The sequence below is a fragment of the Rhipicephalus microplus genome, chromosome 5 (genome assembly GCF_043290135.1).
Source record: "Rhipicephalus microplus isolate Deutch F79 chromosome 5, USDA_Rmic, whole genome shotgun sequence".
NCBI lineage: Eukaryota > Metazoa > Arthropoda > Arachnida > Ixodida > Ixodidae > Rhipicephalus > Rhipicephalus microplus.
In genome coordinates, this window is record NC_134704.1 from 98,409,259 (window position 1) to 98,432,505 (window position 23,247).

The following is a 23,247-nucleotide window of genomic DNA, read 5'->3' on the forward strand; positions in this document are numbered from 1 at the left end:
TCTCTACGATGAAGGAAAATTTTCGTGTCTGCTGGCTCCATCACTCATAATACTGACAGGTAGCACCACTTGTCGAGGTAGTCCATATTTGAGGCTGCGACAATGCATTCTAAAAAGCCCACGTATGCTAAGAAGTCTAACACTCTTCAATATTGCCGTGGAAAGAGGGCATAAGTTTCTCAAGAACAGATGACTTATAAAGAAGATTGATTCTTAAAATATTAATCAAGTAAGCACCTTTGTCAAGATGCAAAGCTGACCGTATAAAAAGAGATTCCGTCAAAGAAGATCTAGAATTCGTCACAAAAGTGTTTCTGTACGTTAAAGTTCGCGAAAGCGCACTCTTCAGCAGGTACAATATATTGGCCGTACTTTCCGTGCGTAAAGCCGATATCGTTGCCTAAGGAGAATGCTATGATCGAGACAAAGTGTAGTGATCACTGGAGTGAATTTTATGCAAGCGCTTATTTTGCTTCTTGCGTTCCTATCGTGCCATTTTGATATATGAGCATGAATTAGAGCTTAAAAAGGGCTTTTAGAGTGTTTTAAAGTGCCGATAAGTGCCTGCATTGGACTTTTGCGCCTAACTTTTTTCATGTGCGTATGAATGTCTCTTTGCAAAATCAGTGCCTATACGAACACTATTCTATCTCAGATTTTGATTTTGAGTAAAGACCGGTATTTATGTTACTGGGCAAAATAGAGCTTTCAGAACTCTATGGGGTGAAGCGATACTCCACCCCGGAAGTTCCTTTCAGCACTCTCAAGGCTACAAGGCCCCGTAGCCAATTGGAAGGCCAATTTGCCTCTACTCATGTATTCATCTGAATCTCGTCGTCTGCTGGGCATCTCTCCGGGTCTACTCGCATGCGTAGGAAACATAAAGTATTTCTGAGCAACCGCAGTACGATGGAGAATGAAAGGGAAACCGTGAAATCTCATCAAGAGAAAGCAGATTGTTGGCTAAAAAAAAAAGGGTGTCCACATGGTTTCTGTTTTCTTTGTCAATTATTTGTTAAAAAGAGCTTCATCAGGTCACGTAAAAAAATTCAGTTATACACTTCAAGTTTCTGTGTGTCCAATGGGAAGCTCTGAACCACAAGAATTTTTAATTGTTTCATTACGATCGGCGAGAGCATAATGCAAGGACGTGAGCTGAAACCTTTGGCACACACCCAATGTGCACTTCGCAAGCCGAATTTTTTCCCCGCGATCTTTGGTATAAGAGGAACTCGGAGTTGGAAGATCGCATGTCGCAGACGCATCAACACGTCATGCGCACGCGAAGTTACATTCACGTGACATAACCAAGCCAGGTCGTGTACGCAAGCGGTGTTGTGTCGTTTCGGCGTTTTGTGAATTGTACTGCCTGCTTCTGTAGCATGTATCCTCTGTTTCAGTGGGATCAATCAATCCATGCACGCATGTTCGGACAGGCTGGCATAAATCAGGGATCCTGAGCACAATGCAACCTATTCATGCATCATAAATGATACACAGCGTCGCACCGCTGCTCTAGGAGACGATGTACCAAACACACGCCAACCATTGTCACAGCTGGCATGAGCACAATGCGAAAAAATCGAGAACATCAACACAAAAGAAATGGAGGCAGCTTAGTCTCGCATTTCGCTCAATATTGTCACGATGAGTCACAAGTACTGGGGGATTTATTAAACCACCAGGTAGCTAGCACTAGGACAATGCGTCAGTCGTGGCTGGCTCTCGAGCAAAGAAGAACGCGATCTTCTTTTTTCCTCCAGATTTAGAGCCGCTCTTGCTGCCAACCCACTACGTGCTGGCGGCATTATCCCCCCTTCCGAAAAGAAAAAAAAAACAAGTACCAAAAAGAGGAAAGGAAAGTACATAGCAGCACCGCGATGCTACTACATAGGCACGTAAAAAAATTGGAAATTCGGATGAAGTGAAAGTAAAAATTGAAGAGCGTGCCAACATAGGAAACGTCAATGAACGAGAAAGTAAGTTCACAAAATAAACAAAAAACACAAAGAACGCTGTACGGTAAAGGAAAAGTTACGAACAACGCGCAATAAATGGCTTCATGCGCAACACATGAACGACGTCCGGCCTCAGCCGTGTCCTGCTCCGTGCATGGGGTGTTGAGTCCGGAACCACTTCGTAGTTCACGTCACTGACGCGGCGTAACACTTTATATGGGCCAAAGTACCGGCTCAGCAACTTTTCACTAAGGCCACGGCGGCGGACGGGCGTCCACACCCAAACTTGATCTCCGGGGCTGTAAAACACTTCTCTGTGGCGGGTATTATAGCGTCGTGCGTCTGCCTGCTGTTGCTGGCCGATGTGCAGTCGCGCGAGCTGCCGGGCTTCCTCGGCACGCTCTGCGAATTCTTCGGCGTCTGTTGCCAACTCGTCTTCGTCCTGACACGGTAGCATTGAGTCTAGCATGGTCTGCACTTCGCGGCCGTAGAGAAGCCGAAATGGCGTGAATCGCGTGGTCTCTTGCACGGCGGTATTATACGCGAAGGTCACGTAAGGCAAGATCCGGTCCCATGTTTTGTGCTGTACGTCGATGTACATTGAGATCATGTCTGCGAGGGTCTTATTCAGTCTTTCAGTAAGTCCGTTGGTTTGCGGGTGGTACGCAGTTGTCCTTCGGTGTCTGGTGTTGCTCAGTTTGAAAACTTCGTCCGTAAGCTGCGCCGTGAATGCCGTCCCTCTGTCCGTTATTACACTGGAAGGAGCACCGTGTCGTAACACGATGTGGCGCATGAAAAATTGTGCTACCTCAGAAGCCGTGGCTCGTGGGATCGCCTGGGTTTCAGCGTAGCGTGTCAAATAGTCGGTCGCGACGATCACCCATTTGTTGCTGTCCGCAGACATAGGAAATGGCCCGAGAATGTCCATGCCGACTTGGTCGAACGGCGTGCAGGGTGCTTCAATGGGCTGAAGTAAACCAGCTGGCTTAAGAGATGGTTGCTTTCGGCGCTGACATTCCCGACAGCTCTTTACGTACTTCTTTACGCTTGCTGAAAGTCCTGGCCAATAGTACCTCTCGCTCACTCTGGCAAGTGTCCTTGAGTAGCCCAGATGACCGGATGTGGGTTCGTCATGGCAAGCGAAGAGGACGTCGTCTCGCATGTCTCGAGGAACCACCAGGAGGTAAGCACGATTGTTCGAACGAGCGTTCTTCTTGTACAGCACACCGTGTCGTAGGCAGAACGACGTCAACGAGCGGGATAAATGACGTGGTATAATTGCGCCCTGGCCCTCTAAATGATCAATGATTGGACGAATCTCTGCATCATCTCGCTGTCGTTTGCCCAAGTCTGATGCACTAACAGCGCCCAGAAAGCCTTCGTCTTCCTCTGCTTCCTGACTGACGACATGAAGGGGTGCGCGTGACAGTGTGTCAGCGTCCTCATGCTTACGGCCGGACTTATGGACGATGGTGACATCAAATTCCTGCAGCCGCAAACTCCACCGTGCTAGCCGACCTGAAGGGTCACGCAGGCTTGCCAACCAACAGAGCGCGTGATGGTCCGTCACTATCTTGAAGGGACGACCATAAAGGTACGGGCGGAACTTGGTGATTGCCCACACGACTGCGAGGCACTCTTTCTCCGTAGTGGAATAATTCGCCTCGGCACGGGATAGAGAGCGGTTGGCGTAGGCTATGACTCTTTCGATGTCCTCTTGACGCTGAACGAGCACTGCACCGAGCCCAATGTTACTAGCGTCGGTATGGACCTCCGTGTCAGCATCATCGTCGAAATGAGCGAGAACGGGCGCTGATTGCATGCGCTGTCGCAGCTCATCAAAAGCTGCTTGTTGCTCGTTTTCCCAGACAAACGGCGTGTCGTCCCTTGTGAGACGAGTCAGAGGTTCTGCTATCTGTGAAAAGCCATGAATGAATCGGCGATAGTAGGCGCACAAACCAAGGAAGCGCCGGACGGCTTTCTTATCGACAGGAGCTGGTAATTCGGCAACAGCGGCAAGCTTGTCCGGATCGGGACAGATTCCTTCGGCGCTAACTACATGTCCAAGAAATTTTAGTTCTTTATAGCCGAAGTGGCACTTCTGTGGCTTTAGTGTGAGGTCCGCCGATCGGATAGCCTCCAGCACGCTGCGCAGGCGGTGAAGGTGCTGCTCAAACGTGGTAGAGAAGACCACCACATCATCAAGGTAGACAAGACAAGTCTGCCACTTGAGCCCTGTGAGGACAGTGTCCATCATTCGCTGGAAAGTTGCCGGTGCAGAACACAAGCCAAAAGGGAGCACTCGAAATTGGTATAGGCCGTCTGGAGTCACAAAGGCTGTTTTCTCACGGTCTCGCTGATCTACTTCGATTTGCCAATACCCGCTTTTGAGATCGAGAGAAGTGAAATAATGGGCACGACGAAGTCTATCCAGCGAATCGTCGATACGTGGCAGCGGATACACATCCTTTTTCGTCACGTTGTTAAGCTTTCGGTAGTCGACGCAGAAGCGTAGCGACCCGTCCTTCTTTTTGACAAGTACGACTGGAGATGACCACGGGCTGTTCGATGGTTCAATAACGCCATCGTCAAGCATCTCGGTGACTTGCGTACGTATTGCTTCACGTTCTTTGGCCGACACGCGGTAGGGGTTCTGGTGTATCGGACGTGCGTCTTCGTACGTGATGATCCTGTGTTGAGTGATGGACGTCTGGCGGATCTTTGAGCAAGTTGCGAAGCAAGACCTGAACTCGAACAAAAGCGCTCGTAGTGCAGTCTGGTTAACGGTGGGCAGATCAGGATTGATGTCAATATTACTCATTGACGTGTCGGCGGTATCCACTATTTCGGACGTGAAACAGTTGGTGACGTTTGCTACTTCGTGGGCAAACGCTATCGAAGTGCCACGGAAAAGATGTCGATGCTCGTTGCTAAAGTTGGTTACGAGCAATTCAGATCGACCATCACGAAGGTGTATTACACTTCTAGCTACACAAATGCCTTGCTGCAGGAGGTGTTCTAAATTTGTCTCAGCCACCACATCGCCATCGCCCAAACCACAGCATGTTACGTCGACTAGAACACTTGTTCGTGGAGGAAGCGTCACACTCTGTTCAGAAATACGGAGTACGTCGACACGCCTTCCACCATCTTGCACGTTGATTGCTCGCTGGGCTGAGAACGTGACGCGGCGCTCTTGTAGATCAATGATAGCTCCATTTTCTTGTAGAAAGTCAATTCCCAGAATGACGTCACGGGAACATTCGCGTAGAACAAGGCAGCTTGCTACGAATGTGTACCCTTGAATCTGTACTCTAGTTGTGCAGGCACCCAGTGGAGTAACGACGTAGCCACCAGCTGTCCGAATCTGCGAGTTATGCCACGGCGTGATGACTTTCTTCAGCTGCGTTGTCAGTTTCCCGCTCAGTATGGAATAGTCTGCGCCGGTGTCCACTAACGCATTCACTGCACAACCATCAATTGTCACTGCTATGTCGAGTGAAAGTCGGCCATCCTTTGCAGCAGTATGTGATGTCGGACCGGTTTCCGTACAGTTCTGCGTCAATGGGAGGTCTTCAGCGCTTCGACGTTCAGCGACCCCGCCCCCAGAGGTCGCTTGGTCTAGTTTTCCCGACGGGGGCTGGGAGACCGTGTGGTAGAATACCGCTGGGGCGTTGATGAAAATCGCCTCGGTGATGGCGAGCGCGACTGGCGCCCGGCAGATGGTGGTGCATGCTGCTGGGAGAGGTAGTTTTCGATGTCGCGCGGTCTCTGGCCGTAACGGGGTGGCGGTGAGTACGCAGAGAAGCCGCGAAGCCCAAGACGGCGATATGGGCACTGGCGGTACAAGTGATCAGCTTCTCCACAGTGAAAGCACAGAGGCCGGCGATCAGGTGTGCGCCAAACATCAGACTTTCGAGGAGACGTGCGCCGATCGTCGATGTACTGAATTGGTTGCACTGAACGATGGGCGACAGAAGCACCAGGGACAAAGGCCAACGGTGGTGGCGTGTACGTACCTTCGTAGTACGGCATGTGCTGCGCTGACTGTAGTGAAACAGCAGGAACAGGATGGACGAATAATGGCGGCGATGCAGCAGGGCGTTTCAAAGCTTCTGCGTAGGTTGTCTCACGGCGGTATTCAGCAGGAGCTGGCACAGTTGTATCATGAGGCAAGGTGTCCCGGAGGGCCTGGTGCAGCTCATCCTTGATCACAGTTGTAATAGAGTTTACTGTAGGATGAGGTGTTACACCAGCCTTTTGTAACTCTTCACGTATTATACCACGGATGAGTTCACGTAGATAGTCGTTGTTGGTTCTAGTGGCGGTGAAAATGTCGGCAGTAGACATGCCATTGACTTGCCTGTTGTATTGGTTGGATCGCTGCTGCAGCATTTTTTCCATTGTCACGGCCTCGGACAAGAACTCCGCGACCGTCTTCGGAGGGCTGCGCACGAGGCCGGCAAAAAGCTGGTCCTTGACACCGCGCATCAAGTGACGCAACTTCTTGTCCTCCGTCATTCTTGAATCGGCCCGTCGGAAGAGGCGCGTCATGTCTTCGACGAACGTGGTCACAGTTTCGTTTGGCAGCTGGACGCGGGCCAGAATAGCTCGTTCAGCTCGTTCTTGGCGATCAGCACTGGCATACGTCTGCAGAAGTCTACGAGAGAATTCGGGCCACGTCGTCAGCAGTTCCTCTCGGTTTTGATACCACGTACGTGCCCCGTCTTCGAGACAGAAGTAGACACGACCCAGTTTCGCCGCGTCGTCCCACTGATTCAAGGCGGCTACGCGCTCGAAATCCGCCAACCAGTCCTCAACGTCTTCGTGCTCCGAGCCATGGAACGTCGCCGGTGCGCGTGGGCTTTCCAACGAGTAGCGGTTCGACGTCGTGCTTCCCGTGCCGGTCGCCGAGGTTTGCACCGAAGCGCTGGTCATGTTTGTCGACGTGGTGGGAGCAGTATCGTCGGCTTCCGGAGGCAATCCCCTGATTCGGCGGCTGGTCCGATGCACGGGAGTATTGACTGGCACTGGACTCGTATCGCGGCTTCCTGGGGGGGTCTGCAGCATCCGTGAGACTACCCAGCACTTCCACCAGTTGTCACGATGAGTCACAAGTACTGGGGGATTTATTAAACCACCAGGTAGCTAGCACTAGGACAATGCGTCAGTCGTGGCTGGCTCTCGAGCAAAGAAGAACGCGATCTTCTTTTTTCCTCCAGATTTAGAGCCGCTCTTGCTGCCAACCCACTACGTGCTGGCGGCAATATGAAGTTTTCAAAATATGAATCACAGGCACAGATTCTGTTTGCGTGTTTTAACATCTCTATCAACGTGCACACTTCTATTCAAGCAACAGATTGTAAAAATCACACGTACGTCAAATCGAATAATGCCCGCAGTGTCACCTACTACTTTGACGTTCGCAGGACCATTCCTTGTATACATCACCTCCACCTTGTTGGGGCGCGTGCCCGTTACATGAAGGGAAAATGGCGTTAACTCTGACGTTGCACCTCTTTCCGGGGTGCCTAACAATGCAAATATCGGCAGACGTGATCGTGAGCACCCAGTGACTGCTTTCCTCTAGCCTACTCTAAATGGTGAAACCTGGTGAGGGACTCTTTAATGTCTTTAAATACAGAGAAAAAATGGACCCTTTGCAATTACACCCGGTGAATACGAGACTGAAATACCCTTCTGGCCTTCTAGCTGTCTAGCTACTTGCTTTTACGTGGCCCTTCAGCCCTACAGAAAAGAAAGACACTCAGGAGCGTATTTTTTTCGACGGTAGACACTTAACTCACCATGCTTGGCAATAAAAGGACTGACAATGTTCTGTAAACACTGCCGAAAAAAAAATTGGCCCCATATCTGCATTTGTTCTGCAAATGTTGTCGAAAGACGATAGTCTTGCATGTGCAGAGAGTGAACAGGACATTTATTTGATGTTCTGCGCAAGAAAATCGGTGAATGGTATTTTGGAGGCACTGCGTTAGAGTGCCTCGAGAGTGCAGTGAAAGTGAACAAGTGCATCAAGTCACATCACACGTAAGACGTGAGCGCCATCTAGCTGTTTTTTTCAGGAAACAAAGCGCGTGGCTATGAGACGGGGCTGCGCGCCCATCTCAGAGCTGATAAAGTGTAGAACGCAAGGCGACGGATAGGTGCCACCAGCGTCTTGTTTTAGCAAAGCGTTGGAAACACTCGCCTTTCCGTGCAAGCGCTAAATGGTCAGCACAGCATCATAAGCGCTGTGGTCCTTAAAATTACCCATGTACGCATTTTCCAGTAAAAGACGCACATGACAAATATATACGTGTTGTTATGGTGCCCCAGACATGTGCAATACGTGCTTTTTACTTGACAATTACACAAGCATGAACGCTTGACCTTGGGCAACATTGGTGGGCGCTGCGGATGGGGTCGGCCATTCAAGTACCCGGTGCTGTTAAGAGTGCACAAATAGACAATGAACAGACAGACAGACAGACAGACAGACAGACAGACAGACAGACAGACAGACAGACAAAGAGACAGACCAAAATTTTCGCGTCGAAGGTCCCCAAGAAAGACTCTCGTCTTTAAAAATGTATGGCTATGCTAAACCATTCGCTCCTTTGTATCATCACAAACTAAAACACTTCTTTTTGCTCTGCTCTCGTAGACATATTGTCAACACGTATGTTTTTTTTAGAAATTTGAATATCTGTAAAATTTATTGTGCCTCTAATTACATGATTAGGGGCCTAAAACTGCGTTTAGCTGTCTATTTCTGTCACCCAAAAATCTGATTTTTAGTGCCTATAAATCCGGCTTCTGGTGACTACCAGCGAATGTTTAGAGGCTGTTGGCCCTCAACTTAATACCACTTGCCACCAATCGCACACTCACCCACATGAAAACAGAAACTGCACACTCAGACAAGGCTGTGCGGCCAAACACACAATCCACATGCAGACAAGCAGACGCTGCAGTGTCACCTAAGTTCCATCACTTCCATCACCTTGCAGAGCTTGATGTCACATACACACAATGTTGCCATTTCTAGTGAGCCATGTAATTGTTTCGATTAGTGTATAAAATTATAGTGAAAACAATCTGAAAATCGCTCAAACCTTTAATTTGGCCTTAATGGCGGTAACGTGCTAATGAACGCACCCACTAACTATCCTTGAGATTCATTCACCTCCTAAAATCACTGGAGCTGCATTTAAAGAGATAACAAATTCGGCCACCTACTCTGTAAATAAAAGTTTTTTTTAATTCATAATAAAAGCTGTTTTTATTTCTCCATTCATTCTCACTCTTCATATTTAAGTTTTGCAGTACCATAAAATGTCCACCAGTTAGCACCAACTTGATCCTACCATAGAGTTTCCCAAAATTAACTAGAGGGCACTCTGGCGCTGCGATCGTTCAGCGACCATTGTAATGATGGGTAGTACACACATTTGCCTAGTCTTCGTACTTGCGGGCGGCGAATCGTACGTGCGGCTTCGTTTATTGCTGTGTTTCGGTTTCGCTTTGAAACAAACATTGAACCCTTTTGAACTTCATGAGCCAATTCGGAAAGTAAGTCTAAAAAAATTAAGTCGGGAAGCGCAACCGCTGAACATTTGCTAATACTTGTTTCGTAAGAAAACAGCTCCAATCCACACGAACACACACGGAGCAAAAGCAGGCCAGAAGTACAAATTAGACAAATGTGTGTACTACCCATCATTCCCATGCTCGCTGAAGCGCCGTGCGTTGCAGCTCCCATAGACACTAGCGCCAGAGTTTCTTCTAGTAAGTATTGTAGGAAACTCTATGGCTCCTACCACAAAAAAAACTAATCAAGAAATGAAAGCCCATTAGAAAAGCAACTATGACATAGGTGAAACAAATTGGATAAGGCCACGTTGGTTATCTTGGTGTCCATTGTTGACGCACTGCTCCTTTAATGGATCTGGCATTGTGTGATTGAAACAGGTCAAAGATATGGCTAATTTTTGTTTTGAAACTGCTCTGTAAAGCTCATGTTACAGCCGGGAACAACATAAATTCAATAAGTGAACTTCTAAAGTGAAAGGCACTTCGGCGTGTTCCACGTCCCCGTGAAATGTAGCCTAGTTTCGTTGTCCGCGTTGGTCCCCTTTAGAAAAGGAAACACCACTCATTTTCATTTGCGATTATTGGGAAAGTAAACTTCGCATTTCAGAGAACTGCAAATAAAGGAGACAAAAGCTCCAATGAATGACGAATTGTCGCCAAAATAAAGCTCCGATACACATCCTGCGAATTCAAAGAAAAATAAACTTTGGAAACACGGACCCCTAATTATAATGAGTGAAAAGGGTAATGAATAGTGCGGCATAGCCATAACCATTTGCGTAGTCGCATATATTGGTGCACTGCCTTATTGTGATGGTATTGGGAATCAACATTCACATGATCGTATAATATTGAGCTGTTCTCAAAACAATTGGGCCTAAAACACACCAGCAGCACTTACAGCCTATAGGATATGGAGAGGCTAGGGCTTGCGGGCATGATTAATTTGGCTGTAGGATATTGTGCAGCATATCATGACCACCGAGGAAATTCTCCTGAAGTGATGCGACTGTTGTTCTCTCTGTCAAATCATTTCGGAAAATGAATACAGTTGCAAAACACACGTGCACTCGTCGCACTATTTTCTTGCACAATGAAAGGCATACCCTAATATTTGTTTTTTTTTTCACTAAGGACAAGCGGCTGGTATTAAAATTGCTTGATCGGCGTTTCAAGGAGAGTTGAAGCACCAAGTGGCAGCATGTGCACGCAACAGATAGCAGTGGCTCTCTCTCTCTCTCTCTTTTTCACTTTTTGTAGGTAGTCTTGCCACACACCGATTCCATGCGGCAGCATTGAAACTCCCCATTACTTCCGTCTATAGCTTGCACTCAGCACCTATGTGCACAGGAGAGCAGCTGAAAGAAATAACTGAGGCACTAAAATATCAGTTAAGAGTCATGACAAATCCTCAGCTTGATAACTAAAAGACAACTATCAAGTCTATACCGAAGGTTTTTAGAAGCCTAACAGAAATCGTGTACCTCGTATTAGTGTACCTCTTAAAGACCGTTATCCTTAAGAATGCTATAAACCCAGAATTTTCGTTGCGCCCGCACAACGTTTGCCTGTAGATTGTATTTCAAGGCTGCATTGTCTAAGACAAATAATGCAATGGGCGCGATCTGCCTCGGTATGAAACTTACTTAAAAAACAGACGTACGTGTATTATCAAATTTATTGCAAAATTTAACAACACACATAGTGGTCTGCGGCTTCCGGAGCCAAAACTGCATCTCTGTAGACCCAGCTTGGCGCGCTTTTACATGTGTTTCATTTGTTTTTTTCTATTTTATTCTGAAGTTGGCGCAGAGGCTACTTCTTATTATATCTTGTTCCATTTCCAAACTCTCTTTTAGGACGGGGTGGCCGATAAAATTAGGTACACTCTAACATCCCTGTTATTTTATTTGTTGCGTCTCCTCTGCTTCTACACTGTGTCTACATGAATTAGCTTGTCCTACGCTAATCCCCCTCTTTTTACACAAAGGCACTCCATATACCAAGTTTTCCCAACTAAAGTAGCTGTGCGAGACGATGGTCAAGCAGTTGTGCCGAACACCAAGAAAGCAGGTCACCTGAACAATAGCTGCTGTTCCGAAGAGGGCGTCATCGGGCACTTACCCGGACCATCCTCCTCACTGAAGACACTGAACTTGCGGCACTTAGGGTAAACAGGTCACTTCGTGGATTATAGCGCCGCACGCATCCCATTCGCTTGAAGTACCGTGGTTTCATCGATGCTCAATGGCACACTACGCTGCTCATAAAAAGTGAAGATTGACAGAATAAAACTATATCCTTGTTTGTAGAACAACAAACTCATCGATCCCCAGCGCTGCAATATCTGCAGGTCAGCAAGCGGTGTCCACAGTTTTAACTAGACATGTAGGGTAGGGTAGAATAAAATGCGACAAGAATTCGAAAATAGTTAGCATCATTTTTGTTGCCTTTTTTGTCGCAAATGCCCATTGAGAAACTATCCTTTGGGTACAAGGTGTGTGCTGTATAAATATGACTATGTTGCCACAGTTCAAAGAGGTGTTTTTAAAAAAAGTAAAAAATGCACCGAATATTTCATTTTGCTCCTGCACTGGCAGTGGGAGGTTGTGCACACGTCTGGGAATATGAAGTGAAGGCAGGCAGGCGAGGAATACGGGTTTGTTTGAAGTACTTTTTGTGTAGATATGCCGAGTGGTCCACTAAATACTCTACCGTTATCTATCGGTCTTGAGTTGCTACATGCTACTTTCTAATTGCTTGATAATCTTCAAAAAATGTGCATATTTATAAAAGCGGTATTAAGCTGGACGTTAGTAATTATAGACCCATTTCTTTAATAAGTTCGTGTTCAAAATTGCTTGAAAATATTGTCTCTCAACAATTCTCTCAATATCTGGATAATTTCTATATCCTAGATCGCTGTCAACATCGTTTTCGTAAGCTTCACTCGACAGTAACTCAGCTGGTTGAATTGACCCATGATCTTGTTAGTGCATTGAACGATCGCAAACAGGTAGACATATTATTCCTCGAATTCGCCAGAGCTTTCGATGAAGTTTCTCCCCGCGAATGGCTTTTAAAGATTGATAAAATTTTCAAAAGTTCACTCATCAGTAAATGGCTTTGATTCTATTTCTCCAATAGAGTACATATTGTGGTGCTTGAAAGCAATCCTTTCGGCGCACCATTCCACCGCCACTGTTGTACTATCTTTATCACAAAAAATTAACGAAGCATTAAATAATAACCTCCTTGTAGCAGTAGTTTTTCTTGATTTAAAGAAGGCATTTGATACAGTTGACCATGATATATTACTAATGAAATTAAGACACTACGGTTTACGTGGCAAAATTTTTTACTTATTTTCTAGTTACATGAGCGAACGTCAACAAATGGTGATTATGCATAACCTCACTTCCTCCCTGTTAAATATACACACAGGGGTACCACAAGGCTCCGTTCTTGGACCCTTACTGTTCTCACTGTACGTAAACGACCTACCAAACATATTGACATCGGCAGAGATGCTAATGTACGCTGATGATACAGCAGTTATTGTTACTGCAGACAATATAAGGGATCTCGAGCATAAAAGTAATGTAGAACTAAAACATGTTTGTCAGTGGTTTATAGCGAATAAACTAACACTGAATGCAAAGAAAACTAAATACACTATTTTCCACTCCCGTTATCGAGATATAAGTAATGAGTCCATTTGCATTACAATAAATAACTGCGTGCTTGAGAAGACGAACGAATTCAAATATCTGGGTGTAATTCTCGATAGCCAGCTAAACTGGCAAAGCCACATTAACTCTGTATGCGCTAAACTGGGATCTGGATGCAGTACATTATTAACCGCTAGAAATTATTTTAAAAGTAGTATTCTCCGCATTCTCTATTTCACATTTTTTCATTGTAACCTCACATATTGCATAGATTCATGGGGATGGACTTTTAAAACATATCTAGAACCCTTACGTATACTACAAAAGCGGGCACTTCGAATAATAAACAATGCTAGATATGATCAACACTGCGCGCCATTGTTTCGTAATATGGAAATCATACCATTCGATAATTTACGACAGCAAAAAATTGCACTTACCGTCTATAATGTCATTTCTTATAACCTGCCCTTTCATATATCAGTATTTTCATCCTCTTGCCGCCTTACCAGACGTGCCACATTACATAATTTCAATCTTCCGCCTACTAACAATGTTTATGGCAAGCGATTGCTACAATTTGCTGGAGTAAAGGTCTGGAATGATATACCATACCAAATAAAAGAAAGCAAAAGTTTTGCCTGTGCTCTTAAAAAATACTTTCTGCAGAAAAATGAACAGGTACACTAACACACACCTCGTTGTAATCTCCACTTCGTTATGTATAGACTATATGTCTACAAAATCATACTTGACATGGTATACGTACCTTTATGTATTTGATGTATTGTATACATACAATCCGTTGTTTGCATGGAACAATGCTGCAAGATACTGCAAATGACTTATCACAAATATGTTTCCTTCTTATATTTTGTTTCGATTTTTTTCTTGTATGATTGAAGTGTACTTATAAAATATCTGCTTTGTTAACACAATCTGTTCCTTTAAATGCATATTTATTTAGACCCCCTACTAGCCAGTGGCTATGGGTCTAACCAGTGTTGTGTATTTTCATGTATTAAGAGAACTTGAAAAAAAATGAAATGAAAAATGAAATCGCTCTTATCCTTCCACTGTTCTATCTAGAGCACACCAAGGCAGCGTTTTCGACCCACTGCTATTTTTAAATTTCATCATTAATATGCCCAATGATATCACACTACGCATTCGGCTTCTCGCAGGCGATTGTGTCCTTTGCAATATATTATATGATCCTCATCATAAGACTCTCCTTGAATGAAACTTACAAAAGGTTAAAACTTGGTGTGACACTTGGCAGACAATATTAAACACACGAAAAAAAACTGTCGTCATGTTAGTTACAAGAAAAAAGAAAACCATGCTTCATACATACTTTTTGACGGCACCGTCCTAACAAGAGTGTCTGCTTTTAAATACCTTGGTGTCACCATTACGTCTGACTTAAGTTGGAATAGTTATATAGATGCCATGTGTGCCAAGGCAAAGAATGTACTTTAGCCCTTTAGAAGACGCACCTACAGCGCACCTCCTGAAGTTACAATTATGACATACAAAACGTTAGTCAGGCCTATTTTAAAGTATGCCAAAATAATATGGGGACCCTTACACTGAAACAAACGAATCTAAACTTGATAAAATTCAATGCCTCACACTAAGGTTTTTTTATAGTGAGTATCAGTGACATGACTCTCCTTCAGAACTTAACGAAATTGCCAACATGCAATCCTTCGAATCTAGGACCGCTCTTGAAAGACTAAAATTTGATTTCCTTAACATTCAGAATCTCATCACGATAAACAAGAGCGACTACTTCATCATCCAAAGTGACACTTACTTTAGGCGCAGACACACTGTGTACATTTCTCCACCTTCCGCTCTATCAATTGTTTTAAGTTTGACTTTTTTCCTGGGCTATTGAAGAATGGAACGAGCTGCTTGATGATTTAGTGCAAGCGTTATCATTGGGTGAATTTATGGAACGTGTTAAGACTATATATCCTACTTGTTTTTATATCATATCAGTATTGTTCTGAAGTCATATCAGTATTGTTCTGAATTTTGTGGTCACTTGGCTGGCGCTTACATTATATTCCTGAGAAGAAACCTAGTACATTATCATCGTATGAAACACCGTGTCTTTCTAGTGAAAGGTGATTTTCCTTTTAATATGTGTACCAGTGTTGGTACAGTTTATCTGTTTTATCATGTTTGTATCTAGCATAGAGATTTGCATATCCCATGATTGTTTCACATATAGAACATGTAATTTTGATAGTGTAGGAGGTAGCACTCTTGTACCTTCCTTTATTTGTTCTCCACTCCTGTAATGACCCAGTGTGGGTTGACAGTATCATTAAATTATAATATATAAAAACATTAAATCAGTAAACGCAAAGTGGTGGCCCGTGCCTGTGCTGTGGCACTCACCCGGCTATGTTTCCGCATATGCTGTGGGAGTGCCCGGCACAGTACAGACACGCTAACGGCACGACCCTTTCATCGAAGCTCCATGAGGCTCTGCGGAGCCCCGCTTTTGACGACCAAATCTGGGCGACCCAGCACGCCCGTAAATCGGTGTCGAGGGGACCCCTTGACGTCCCCTCTTGGGAGGCCTAGGGCCAACCTCCTAAACCTGCTGGTTTCTTACAATAAAGTTTATTCCTCCTCTTCCTCCTTTCATTTTGCCCCAAAACACCAGAAATTCACTATGTCGGCCCCCACGCAGTCTTGGTGAGCCAATTCTTTGCACTTCACGCAATAAAATCAAGCCAGAACCCAGCGCTGTGTTGCACCGAAACTCTTAGCAGATCAAGCATCCCCGTTTTTTCTTGCTTCCACGTTTGCACTTGATTAGATTTTAGGGGCAAAGCTCCTTATGCCAGCAATCGTGTGTCCCGTGCCGTCGTAATCGTAGGAGTAGCCAGTTGTATTGCATTGCGTGTCAATGAAAACGGTGGCACAGCATATTCATGGAGTGAATTATGATAGGTGGGACGAAGCGTCCATCAGTCCGTCCATGCTTCCATTCGTACATCCATCTGTCCTTCCGTGCTTGACACAATCGTTGTCATTTACCTCATGGATATCCTGTGATTTTCAATGATTGGAGAATGGATAAGTTCTGATGCATCTTATTTGCGTCCTTTCACGGTTTGCATGCAGAACTGCCACCCCGCCGCGGTGTTCTAGTGGCTAGAGTACTCGGTTGCTGACCCGCAGGCCGTGGAGTCGAACACCGGCTGCGACGGCTGCATTTTTGATGGAGGCGAAAATGCTGTCGGCCCGTGTGCTCAGAAATAGGTGCACGTTAAACCCCATGTGGTCCAAATTTCCGGAGCCCTCCACTACAGCGTCTCTCATAATCATATGGTGGTTTTGCGACGTTGAACCCTAGATATCATCATCATCATCATGATCATATAGAACTGCACAGGCATTTCATTGCTTTCAGAATCATCAGCCGTGTACTGTGAGGCGATAAATTTCATATTTTCTATCGCTTATTTGAAACAAAAAAGTGGTATGGGAAAATGTCGTCATAACTCAATTCCAAGGCGTGCTTGTGAAGGACTTGGCTTGGAGATTCTTTCAATTTTTTCCTGCGTCTCTTGAGCGCGCATCTTTGGTAACACGTAACAGCCTCAACATTGCACGACTGGAGCGAGTCCTATACTCAACAGCAGTCGATTCTTTTTCAAGTATTTTTTACCCATTAAGTCCTATAAAATATTCCCTTGTATGTCTTAACAATTCTAAACAAGAAGTATAAAATATAAAAAATATGAGTCAACGGTTCACATAATAGCACACTCTCTAAGGCATTTCGATGCTTCTTGCCACATTTAGCCCCTGCCACAAGACCGAATTCGAAAACGTTTCTGCTTTGGCAACATGCACCAAATGAGGCAAACTTTTTGGTGATATGTAGCTATAAAAGTAAACTCGCAAAAATAATATTACGCAAGTTGTTGCACTGACGTCACAATAGCTTCATGCACACATCCAAAAAATTGGCCGAGCAGCATTTCGCCAGTTTTGACGGGCCACGAACACAATGACATCAGCAGCGTAATTTCTCCCATGTGATCTAATGCTGCCATAAGTGATAATCTTTTACACAAGAAAGGTAGACTACTACTACCACCTTTCACTGTAACACAAAAAGAAATATAATTACGTATGGTAATAGCTACAGAAATCGGTGAAGTATAAATGTCGCGTTTATTCTATGTCTAACTTTTCTCACCCCACTCTATTAGCTATAAACATTTGGGACAGCCAGTCGAAACAAAAAGAAATGCGTGCAAGATCTGTCCGCGTGGTGTGGCATCACTGACATCATGCGACCCATGAGTTTCCAACAGTGTCAAAGGCAGTATCTGTGTTCTATGCACGCAAACGAAGTAGTGATGTCAGAATACTGATTATCTAATCCTTTGGGAGACAGCCAGGGTATTCAAGTATAAATAAATGGTTATGCAGTAAGCAAAAATACATCTAGAACATAACAATGTACAAATAGTGAAAAACATGAGGAGCAGGAAAGAATTGACGAGGAGGGTTTTAAAGAATGCTTGAATGTGCCCGGCTTCCATTATACAGCGACGTATAGCCTTTCCTTCGCTATTGAAATGGATATGTTGTGACGCGTTAGTGAGAGAACAGTTGGTTGGCTCTGCTGAAATGGGCATCTCGTGTGTCATTTGCGCAGAGTCGCTCGGATGTAAAGAGTGCTCGTACTCAGTCTTCCGTACTGAGCAACGCTGTTTTCCATGTTCGTTAGCATTTGTCGCCGCAAAAAGAAGCGATAATTTACGTCAAACGTGGTCGCGAACTAAGGACCCAGGCAATATTTTATCATGTATATATAGATGAACAGTGGCGTGCGATGCCTTGGTCTGCATAGCAGCCAAAAAAGAATAACAAGAAGATGGCGCGCTTCGACTTTGACAGAGAGTTGGCACCACACCAAAATGCACGCAAATGAATTCGATAAATTTAACCCGTTGTGGAGACGACGCCGGGCCGCTCCTCTATGTCAATCGCTGGCAGGGACTTTCGAAGCTTAGGGAGTGGTTAACTGGGATACTTCAGTCCTTGTATTTGAACTGGCCTGCAAATAAACTATCACGAACATGACTAACGATATTACTTTGGAATTACATGTACACTCGTGGAAGAAGAAAAAAATTGCCCCTCCCCCCTTCCCAAAGGGAATCGTGAGGAAATGCGAATGCATTTCTTGCGCCGACAGTACACGGCGTAGTAATTTTATTGGCGTGAATTATTCACGAGACGAAGATTCCTACCATAATCATTCATTTATTTACACATTCATCAGCCAGCGAAGGGTCAAGACTGAGGCGCGCCCTTCACTACATATATATATATGTATGAATATATATATATATATATATATATATATATATATATATATATATATATATATATGTATGTATGTGTGTGTGTGTGTGTGTGTGTGTGTAACGTAAGAAGAAGGTAGCGATGATTAGGAGTTAGAAGTAGATGAGGAAGAAGTGAGAGTAAAATAAACATGGGATATGAGCCAGGCCACGTCGCCAATACATCATAGCGTCATATATATATATATATATATATATATATATATATATAAATATATATATATATATATATATATATATATATACAAGGGAAAGAAGTGTTCACCTAAGGGCTCGTTTTTCCGTGCTTTGACACAATAAAGACAATAATGCCAAGGAATGTATAGGGGATGTTATTAGAACAAATTGAATGTAAATAGGAAGAAATAAAAGTGGGTGAAAAAATAACCAGCCGTGAGCAGGAATCAAACCTACGACCTTCGAATAACGCGTTCGATGCTCTAACCACTGAGCTATAACAGTTGCCTTCACTCCATCCACTTTTTTAGGTTTATATGTGAACTTAGAAGTAGGAGTGTCAGCCCGCGCCATCTATAAGCCAAGCGGCGAGTGTGAAACACCCTTTTATGCGCATGTGTGGCGTCACGTAGCACGTGAACTTATTACGAGCGGGCAGCTGACCAATAGTCCCTCGTATACGACGACACCAAGTCTGCCAGTATGAGACCCTCATTAATGAATAAGGGAAAGAAGTGTTTACCTAAGAGTTCGTTTTTCCGTGTTTTGACACAATATTAATGAGATCTAACAGACAATAATGCCAAGGAATGTATAGGGTAAGTTATTAGAACAAATGGAATGTAAACAAGAAGAAAGAAAAGTGGGTGAAAGATTAACCAGTCGTGAGTAGGAATCGAACCTACGACCTTCGAATAACGCGTTCGATGCTCTAACTACTGAGCTATCACAGTGGCCTTCCCTCCATCCACTTTTTTGGGGGTTTATATGTGAATTTAGAAGTGGGAGTGTCAGTCAGCGCCATCTGTAAGCCAAGCGGCGAGTGTGAAACACCCTTTTATGCGCATCTGTGGCGTCACATATATATATGTATGTGTATACATACATACATACATACATATATATATATATATATATATATATATATATATATATATATATATATATATATATATATATATATATATATATATATATATATATATATATATATATATATATATATATATATATATATATATATGTATGTATGTATATATAAGCGAAAGAAGTGTATACCTGAGGGCTCGTTTTTCCGTGTTTTTGACACATTATTAATGAGATCTAACAGACAGTAATGCCAAGGAATGTATAGGGGAAGTTATTAGAACCAATGTAATGTAAATAAGAAGAAAGAAAAATGTGTGAAAAAATAACCAGCCGTTAGCTCGTATATATATATATATATATATATATATATATATATATATATATATATATATATATATATATATATATATATATATATATATATATATATATATATACATATATATATATATATATATATATATATATATATATATATATATATTGTGGTAAAGCCTTTGAACAGTGGGTCGTTCTCTCCAGCGCCTTCTAGTGGGTATATATATATACTATTCAAATGAACCTGTTATGCTACCCTGCGGAATGCGACTCGCCCTCTTCGAACAAAATGCGACCAGTTTTATTGCATCTTTAAGCGGCGAGAGAGTAAATCCTATTCGTGCAACGTACCATACAGAAGCCAACTTTCTGAGTATGATAAACAAGTCGCTATTATCAGAAAAACGTCAAGGTTTGGTCGAAGTCCTTGCGAAGCACGCTACTATATTTGACTTTGCGCAGAAAGAAGAGCCAATAAGTGTACCCCAGTCACTTACTCGCCATGGGATTGACACAGGATCCGCTCACCCTATCCGGCAGAAACCATACCGTGTCTCAGCTGCGGAGCGCAAGGTCATTACTCAACAGGTAGAAGAGATGTTAAAGAAAAGGGTCATCCAAGAGTCGTGTAGCCCTTGGGCTGTTCCTGTGATTCTTGTCCGAAAGAAGGATGGTACATGGTGATTCTGCGTGGATTAGAGACGGCTCAACTCTGTTACTAAAAAGGATGTCTACCCGCTTCCCAGGATTGATGATGTCATCGATTGTTTACATTCGGCATCATACTTCTCCTCCGTGGATTTGAGATCTGGTTATTGGCAAATCCCCATGCACCCGAATGACAATGAGAAAACGGCCTTCATAACCCCAGATGGTCTATTTGAATTCAATGTAATGCCATTTGGCCTATGCAACGCTCCAGCCACGTTTGAGCGCTTCATGGACTCTGTGTTACGTGGACTAAAGTGGGAAGTTTGTCTTTGCTACCTGGATGACATTATAATTTTTGGCCGTACATTTGATGAACACAACCATCGTCTAGACATTGTTCTCACCTGCCTTGAGAGAGCTAAGCTTACCCTGAACTCTAAGAAGTGTCACTTTGGCAGCCGTGAGACTCTCGTTTTCGGTCACCTGGTGAACAAGCATGGCATTCGACCCGACCCCCAGAAAGTCGCTGCAGTCAGCAGCTTCAAACAACCCCAGTCGGTACGAGAGTTGCGAAGCTTTTTGGGCCTATGCTCGTACTTCCGTCGCTTCGTGCCCAGGTTCGCCGACCTCGCTTACCCTTTGACGTCCCTACTCAACAAGAACGCAACTTTTCGGTGGTCAGCGGAATGCGGGTCGCCTTTGTCGCAACTCAAGTTTGTTCTTACGTCAGGGCCCGTACTTCGCCACTATGACCCATCTGCTTCCACAGATGTTCATACCGACGCCAGTGGTGTAGATATTGGCGCCGTCTTGGTCCAACGCCATGGAACTGCTGAACACGTCGTTGCCTAGCCAGTCGCTGTTTAAGTAAGCCGGAGCAAAACTATACTGTCAAAGAGCAGGAATGTCTCGCGGTCATATTCGCCATGCACAAGTCTCGCCCTTATATCTATGGACGCCGATTCTCGATTGTCACGGACCACCATTCTTTATGTTGGCTCACTGGACTACGGGACCCATCTGGTCGTCTTGCTCGTTGGGCGTTACGATTGCAAGAACACGACATTGAAGTCTGTTAAAAGAGCAGTCGTCGTCATGCCGACGCCGATTGCCTTTCACGACTTCCCCTTCCGACAACCAAGTGTGACGCTGAAAGCTTTGATGAATATTTGGCTGTATTGGATACTCCCTTTCCTGACCTAACAACTTTTCGAGCAGAGCAATGCAATGACAACAGTCTCGCTTCTTTCTTTATTTCCGGAACGAACGGTCAACGTGGTTTCGTCGTAAAGGATGGCGTTCTTTACAAAAAGAGTTATTCCGGCGTAGGCCCTCGCCTACTTCTAGTTGTGCCTACAAGTCTACGACAACACGTACTTCGAGCAATGCACGACGACCCAAAATCTCGCCATATGGGTTTTTCTAGGACATTTTATCGCACGCAAGAACGCTTCTTCTGACCGAAGATGCGTAAAAGTGTGACTGCATCCGTTGCGAGCTGTAAGCAATGTCAACGCTACAAGCGCCCTACAACTCCGCCAGCCGGACTACTTCATCCCATAGCACCCCCAGGTTCACCATTTGACGTCGTTGGTGTTGACCTGCCCGGCCTTTTTCGGCAATCAACGAACGGTAATCGGTGGATTCTTGTGGGCGTTGACCACCTCACACGCTACGCCGAAACTGCGGTGATTCCTGCGGCAATGGCTACTCAAGTATCACAATTTATGCTGTCGCACGTTATATTACGCCATGGATCCCCCCGTGTCATCATCAGTGATCGCGGGCGGGCGGCAATTTGTCGCCGATGTAGTTCAAGACCTCCTTTGTCTCGCTTCGTGCCATTTCCGTCACACTACTCCGTGTCACCCGCAGAAGAATGGTTTGACGGAACGAACTAATAGGACTCTCGTCAACATCATTTCAATGTACGTTTTCGGACACAAAACATGGGACGCGATCTTGCCATTTATAACTTTTGCCTACAACATTGCACAGCACGAAATGAGATACACTCCATTTGATCTGCTCTACGCACGCCAACCCCACACAGCTCTTGACACTATTCTTTCTTTTTCCGAGACTGATCAACCTACTCTTGCCGAAACCATTTGCCGCGCAGAAGAGGCCCGGCGCATCGCCTGTCTTCAAACTTTCATCTCACAGAAACGCTCCAAGAACCGTTACGACAGAAGTCACCGGCACGTGTTGTTTAGAAAGGGGATTTGGTGTGGCTTTACACGCCGCTTCGCAAGCGCGGCTTCTGTCAAAAGTTTCTGGCCAACTACACCGGTCCGTTTGTTGTCCTGGAACGTCTCAGCGATGGCACGTACGTGATATCTCAGCTGTTGTCAACTGGCCGCCGCTCAAGCAAGACCAACGTCGTTCATGTTGCCCGTCCAAAACGCTATCATCATCGCAACGAAGCCTAACTCGTCCGGTGGGCATCGTCTGCAAAGGGGGAATTGCTACGATACTGAGGGGGCGCGTAAAAGAACGAGGAGAACGAGGTTGGCACGAGCGGTGATCGGCCAGATACCTGGACTTTCACATTCTTCATCTCCTGTAAATAAAAACATCTCACCGTAACAAGATATT